The 7,161-nt window shown below is 38.8% G+C and overlaps 1 pseudogene; it reads right to left on the bottom strand.

Moving 5' to 3' along the window:
- Positions 1 to 4,383: 4,383 nt before the first annotated feature.
- Positions 4,384 to 6,021, bottom strand: LOC113176524 (serine/threonine-protein phosphatase 2A catalytic subunit beta isoform pseudogene; annotated as a pseudogene).
- Positions 6,022 to 7,161: the final 1,140 nt, after the last annotated feature.

Below are 7,161 nucleotides of genomic sequence, written 5' to 3'. Positions count from 1 at the left end.
GACCTCATGCTAAGATTTAATGGAGATTTAACAGATATTTACAGTGGTCTAGGGTTTTGGGAGAAAAAGCTGCAACAAGGGTAGAGTCCCATAGGGTAACCTGTTTCAGGGTGCCTCTCCTGGATTTCAGTACCAAATATTAGGTTCTGGAAGGAAGAGAGAGAAAGAGAAATGCTCAAGAGAGGCACAGAGTCAGTTTGACCTTAAAGAAAAGAAGTTGATCAGAGCCTGTAGCACAGTGGGGTATCCTCCAAAGCAAAATGTGTTCTTTTAAGATCTCTTAGGGAAGTATAGATGCACGAAAGGAAAGTCAAAACAGTTTTGTGGATGTTTAAAAAAAAAAAAACCTTTTTTTTTTCAGTCCTAAATCCCACTGGTCCTGAAATGGTAGCTTAAACAACGTGAGAGGTCCAAGAAAGTGCTTGCCAATAAAAATAACATTGCAATAGGACATTAAATGCAATGTCTGCCCAACACAACAAGGAACTCTGTAAGCATGTGTCATATCATTTCCTGTTAGCCTCTCTGTATACACAAAGACTAGGGCAGGCTCTCTAGGGCTTTGCTGCATTAATATGACATTTTTGGCTCCAATTAACCTAACTTTTTAGCTATTTTTTTTTAAAAAAGTTATTATTTTAGTTTGTTATTAGATTTTTTTTCCTATTGGTATTTCACTGGCTTGTGCACAAAGCCTGCTGTAGAAAGTTCAGCCCAGGTTCTGTATGCTTCAAAGGAAACTCTCATCTACACTTGGCCTCTTCATGAGCATAGCTCTGGGAAAGAGGCAGCTTCCTGCAGTATGAGCTGGCTGCGATCAGAGGCAAGTCCCCTAGAGCTGGGTGGAGTGAGCTCAGCTGGAGCATGGCAGAGAATACTGTTTTCTGATAGCCTAACTCCAAGACAAGAACAAATGAACTGAATTGTGAGAAGAATGCTGGATTTTGAGTCAGTAGATCTGGATTCAGTTTCTACTTACATCTTTAGCAGCTGGGCTACAGTGGGCAATTTGGCTGCTGACAGAGTCTCAGTGTTCTCATCTGATAAATGGGACAAGGCCACCTCCCACCATGCAGTATTGAACAAGAGATCAAGAGAAATGGCCCTCCTCAAAAGGACTTCCAGAAACCTCTTCCCTGTCTTCCTACCCCTCACAGAGAGTTCCAGAGCAGCATCCAGCAAGCCATGGACCAAACTCTTTCACCATCCAGTTTTGTACTTGAAGTTTTATTGGAACAGGCCATGTCCATTCATTTCTTATATATAGATGCTATTTCTCAAAAGCAAAGTTGAAAAAGGTGACACAGATCTTATAACCCTCAAAACCTAAAATATGAGCATGCTGGCCCTTTGTGACCATTTGCTAACTACTGTTCTAGAGGGAGAAATCAGAGCAGAGAGGCCACAGATCATGCCCCATTACACCTCTGTGTTTAGTTAGGATAAATGTTCTAACAAAGCCCAGGTGTTGAAGTCATGGTCCCAGCCTGTAGCACCCCTGGGAGGTGGTAGAAACTTTAAAATGTGAGGTCTAGTGGGAGGAACTTGGGCTATTGGGGTGTTTTCTTGTGGGAGGTACTTGGTCCTTGATCCCTTTCCTGTCTCTTGGTTTTGTTTTCTGGCTGCAATGAGGTGAGCAGCTAGCTCCTCTACCACACACACTTGCCATGATGTTCTGTCACATCACAGGTCCAGAAGCAATGGGGCCAAGAAACTGTGCACTGAAACCTCTGAACTGCTGAGACAAAATGGATCTTTCTTTTTAAGTTCAACATCTGAGGTATTTTGTCATAGCAATGAATAATGAGCAACACACTGGCCTTTATCCCATCAAGTTTTGATGGTAATTGAACTCTAGAAGGTTTGAGAACTAGGTAAGATGCCTGTGAGTTCCTGACATCTTTACTGTATCACAGCCTCCTCATGAGGCCTCAGCTGTCACTTTGTCAACATCTCCTACTCAATAGGGGACACTAATTTGTTTTCTGAGCGACTCTAACTCTGTAAAACTGTCTTTGGATTTGAAGTCCATAATGGGACCAGTTTTGCCTCTGAGAATACAGAATTTATTTTCTGTGAGATTATAGAAAATTATTATTTTTTCTTCAATTTCCTTCTTTAGCTCTTCCATGAGAAAGGCAGGATACTTGAGAAGAAACAACATGAAATAAAATAAGTCCTTTTCTCCTTAGTGCCTTCATTTTGACTGGAAATATACAAAGGAGTTGGCTGGAAATGGAGAATCACAGGCCCACCACAGACATACTGAATCAGAATTTGCATTTTAGCAAGATGATGGATGAGGATGTGTGTCAGGTGGTTCCTCTGGAAACATACAAGAGATTTATATATAGCCCTTGACTTTCTGAAAAAAGAATAAGAATAGGGTAAGGACCAGAGTGGGTCCTTCAGCTTATGATGCATCTTCACCAGGTGGAAAAAAGAACAAAGAAAGAGCCTGGCATGAGCAATTACCTCTAAGAATTTCACCGGTAAACCAAGGGATGGTTCAAATAAACTTGAATGGCATCTCTTGCTACCTGTAGGGATTGCTTCCAGGGTACCCCCACCCTCTCAAAAAAAATCTGTCCCTTATATAAAATGGCATGGTATTTGAAAAGAACCTACACATATCCTCCCACATACTTTAAATAATTTGTAGATTACTTAGGACACCTAATACAAAATAAATGCTATGTAAATAGTTGTTCTACAAAAGTGTTAAGGGAAGAAGAACAAGGAAAATTTGTATATTCAGTACAGATTCAATTATTTTTTGGATATTTTCCATCTTGGGTTGGGTACTGAACTGAGAACCAACTATAATCATTTCCATGTGGCAACCCAAACATCTGTATAATTCTATTATCCTTTTTGTTTTTGTACCAGGGATCAAACCCAGGGGTGCTTAACACTGAGTCACATCCCCAGTCCTTTTTATTTTTTATTTTAGTGAGACAGGGTCTCACGAAGTTGCTTAGGGCCTCATTAATTTGTGAGGCTGGTATGAACTTGTGATCCTCCAGCCTCAGCCTCCCAAATCCCTGGAATTACAGTAAAGAGACATTAGGCCAAGCTGATCTTTGTATTATTTTGCTTTATAAGTCTCAAAACCTGCATATCATAAATACATACTTAGAAAATTCAAATTTAGTCAGGGGAAGGGAGAAGGGATGGGAAAGAGGAAGTAAAGGGAAATGGTATTGACAAAATTATATTGTTATGTCATGTGCATCTATGAATATGTAACAATGAATCCTACCATTATGTGTAATTATAATGCACCAATAACATATTGAATAAATAACTAAATTGGTATGCATGTAAAACTAAAAAAATCAAACTTCAAATCCATTTTTATTTTTTTTAAATTTTGTTTTGTTTCAAATAGAAAGTTTATTTGTTCAGAACGTCAAATAGGATGCAAGCACTGTCATGACAAATATATAGAAATATGCAGAACAACATGAAACAGTATTTTAGTTTAAATGAAGGGAAATGTCTATAAATGTCATGACAACATACTTCCAAGAAGACTTCTTTATTAATTACACATTTTAATAAAATAAATGGTAATGAATTAAGTGAAAGTTAGTGTGTAAATTTTTTCTAAAAATAAAACTGCATTTCTTATTAATCCATGCCAGTTAAACACTACAACTAAAATTTCCAAGTCAGTGCAGAGAAGATGAAGTTAGTTACCTTTTTTCCTTGAACAGTACATAGGAAAATGGTTACTACAAATACAGCAGGCATACTGTTATTCTGAATAATCTAGCACATAGTGTACTAAATTTCAGTCTCAAATCATGTTAAATTCTCATAATTAGTATGACACATTTTGGTCCATGATGTGGTTTAATGCCAAGAGAGATCACACTGTATTACAGAAACACATAAAATACTGTTGCTTTTTCCATTTACATATATATATATATATATATATATATATATATATATATATATATACATACATACACATACATACACACACAGCTCTGGAAATACATGCCCCTAAGTCCTCAGCAAGAGATGCTGAACAATTATTGTGCCCCAAAATAACTTGGGCTTTTCTACACTTAGATAATGAGGCATGGCTTCAGGAGTAGGTGTTACTGGTGGATTTCAATTACCCTCAACCTTTGTAATCCTACCCCTTGCCTAATTTGAATGGTTTCTCCCAATCAAACCTGGTTCAAAGTGTGCTTTTTCTCTTTCTTCTTGCCTACCTTGACTCCTTTGTGGGAGCTGGGTCAGAGGGGCTATCTAAAACCCAAAAAAGAAGGCATTTCTCTCTCTCTGTGTATATATAACTTTATTTTTTAAATATATATATATATATATATATATATATATATATATATATATATATATATATATATATCAACATACAAAGGCAAGTTTTCCCTGGAGAAATTTATAGTAAGTAGTGTGAGGGTGTCCCATGTTAAAATAAGGTGCTGGGTTAAACTGAAGAAAGGAATATTTTGAAGTGTCCTATAGTTCCATGATAGCAGCACGGTTTCCACAACCATAATAGTAATTGGGTGCACTGAAAATGGTAACCATTTTCCAATCATGGCAACAATTATATCCTTCCATTACAAGATGATGAGCATGAGAAACCAGTGTGCAACCATTGACATGGTTAAATGTTTTAGAAATATAGCTACCTCCTTGTGGTGAAATACCCTAGCCACCACATCATCTGGATCTGACCATAACAGATCACATACAGGGCCCTTATGCAGAATTTCTTGTAAATAATCTAGGACTCTTATATGTCCATCATATCTAATGGATGAAGAAAGGAAACCATGGAGGCAGAATATCAGTCAATATACTAAATCTGTAAGTGGAAGACAATCAAATACACCTGTAAAATATTTCCAAACATTGGTATTTCCATACTTTAGTAGACATTCATCATAAAAATCATACATGTGGGTAATTTTTTGGTTTTTGTGATTTTCCCTCAATATTGTCATGTGTTCTGGATAATGCAACTTTGATGCTACAAGAAGAGTCACGGTCTACACAGAATTATAACCTTTGCCTCCTCCATAGTCACCCATGAATAGATAGTTTGTATCTGGTGATTTTCCACAAATACTAAAGAGTTCCATAAGGTCATGGAATTGGCCATGCACATCTATCACATTTGATTATTTTGTGCATTTGATTATTTTATTAAAATTTTCTTAGCCTTTCCAGCAGTATGGAATTTCTTAGAAAAATCTGAAGTAAAACCACCATTTGGCCCAGCAATCCTACTCCTGGGTTTATACCCAAAGGACTTAAAATCAGATACTACAGTGAGGCAGACACATCACTGATTATAGCAGCACAATTCACAATAGCCAAACTGAGGAACCAACCTAGGTGTCCTTCAATAGATGAATGGATAAAGAAACTATGGTACATATACACAATAGGATATTATTCAGCATTAAGAGAGAATAAAATTATGGCATTTGCAGAAAACTGAATGGCCTTGGCAAATATCATGCTAAGAAATCCAATCACCCCAAAACAAAGGGCAAATGTTCTGTCTCTTAAAAGTGGATGCTGACCCATAATGGGAGGGGAGCATGAGAAGAATGGAGAAACCTTGATGGGGCAAAAAGGAGAGAGGGAGGGGGATGAGGTTTAGTTCAGTGGAAGAGCTCCAGTCCTGGGTTCAATCCTCAACACCCAATAAAAAAAATAAAATAAAGATATTGTGTAATCTACAACTAGAAAATTAAAAGAAAAAAAGATGGAGGGAAAGGGAAAATTCATGGGGGTAGAAAAGATGGTGGAATTAGATGGACATCATTACCCTAATTACATGTATAAAGACAGGAATGGTGTAACTCTACTTTTTGTACAACCAGAGAAATGAAAAATTGTTCTCCACATGTGTACTATGAACTGAAATGCATTCTGCTGCATATAAACTACTTCGAACAAAATAATTAATTAATTAATTTAAATAATTTGCTTAGCTTTTTCACACAGTGTCTGCACTTGGTTCTCCTTAAGCTCTCTGACATTCATACAGCGGCTGGAAGCACAGGACTAGTTCCCTGATGATGCCTAGTCATCATTGGTGTCCCCTCCTCCTCCCATTCCCCTCCATTCCTGGCCTGCTACACCCAAGCTGTCCTCTTAGCTGCAGGCTCCCAGCAGGACACAAGGGAAGGAGGAGGGCCGCTGCGAGTCTTGGGGCAACTCCCAAGGCGGACTCCAGGAGACCCTGACCCACGCCCTGCTGGCCATGCCCAGGGAGCCCATGGAACATGTGGGAAGTTAGCAGGGAGCGTGGACTGGGCCTTGGCTCTCCTCCCTCTTGCCGGCTGCTCCAGGATCTCTCACCCCTTCCCCAATCCTTTTGTATTAATTGAATTTGAACCATCATTTTTTCAAATGATTATTCCTATCTTTGCACTTTCAATGCCACTTTTCTACCGAACTAACACTTAAATGAAACTCTCTTATGGCTCAAGTGTAGGATCCCTTCAAACTTTTCCCCATAACCTCAGATGGATAGCACTGTCCCTTGTCAAAGTTTTTTTTTTTGTTTGTTTGTTTGGGGGGTTTAACCAGGGATTAAACTTAGGGGCACCCTACCACTGAGACCCATCCCCAGCCTTATTTTGTATTATATTTAGAGACAGAGTCTCATTCGGTTGTTTAGTACCTCAGGTTTGCTGTGGCTGGCTTTGAACTCGAGATCCTCTTGCCTCAGTTTCAGGAGTTGCTGGGATTACAGGCTGCACCACTGTGCTCAGCTATCAATGTCTTTTGCTCTGTAGTTAGTTAAGAAAAATTTTCTCAGGATTGGTGTCCATATAAACGTTCAAAAGATGTTTTAGTCACATCAGATTCTGGGTTTTAAAATGTCCTGCATAATACACACTTAGATTTCAACATCAAATGCAGAGTTCACAAGTTTGAAACCAGGTGGCTGAGAAACAAAGGTCTTAGAATGGCATAATGCAGCAATCCTGTTGTTTAACCCACAAATGTGGATGGATGTGGCTGCTCACACTGAATAGACAGTTGGATGGCCATCCATGACCTTGAGCCTCTGAGCCACCATCCATGATCTTGAGCCCCTGAGTCTTCAGTGGGACTGCACAAGTGAGAATGCAGCACACAGCCCCAACCCCCATAAAC

The sequence above is a fragment of the Urocitellus parryii genome, chromosome 3 (genome assembly GCF_045843805.1).
Source record: "Urocitellus parryii isolate mUroPar1 chromosome 3, mUroPar1.hap1, whole genome shotgun sequence".
Lineage (NCBI taxonomy): Eukaryota > Metazoa > Chordata > Mammalia > Rodentia > Sciuridae > Urocitellus > Urocitellus parryii.
The sequence above is the reverse complement of the archived record's forward strand: the minus strand, read 5'-3'. Positions and strand labels throughout refer to the sequence as shown.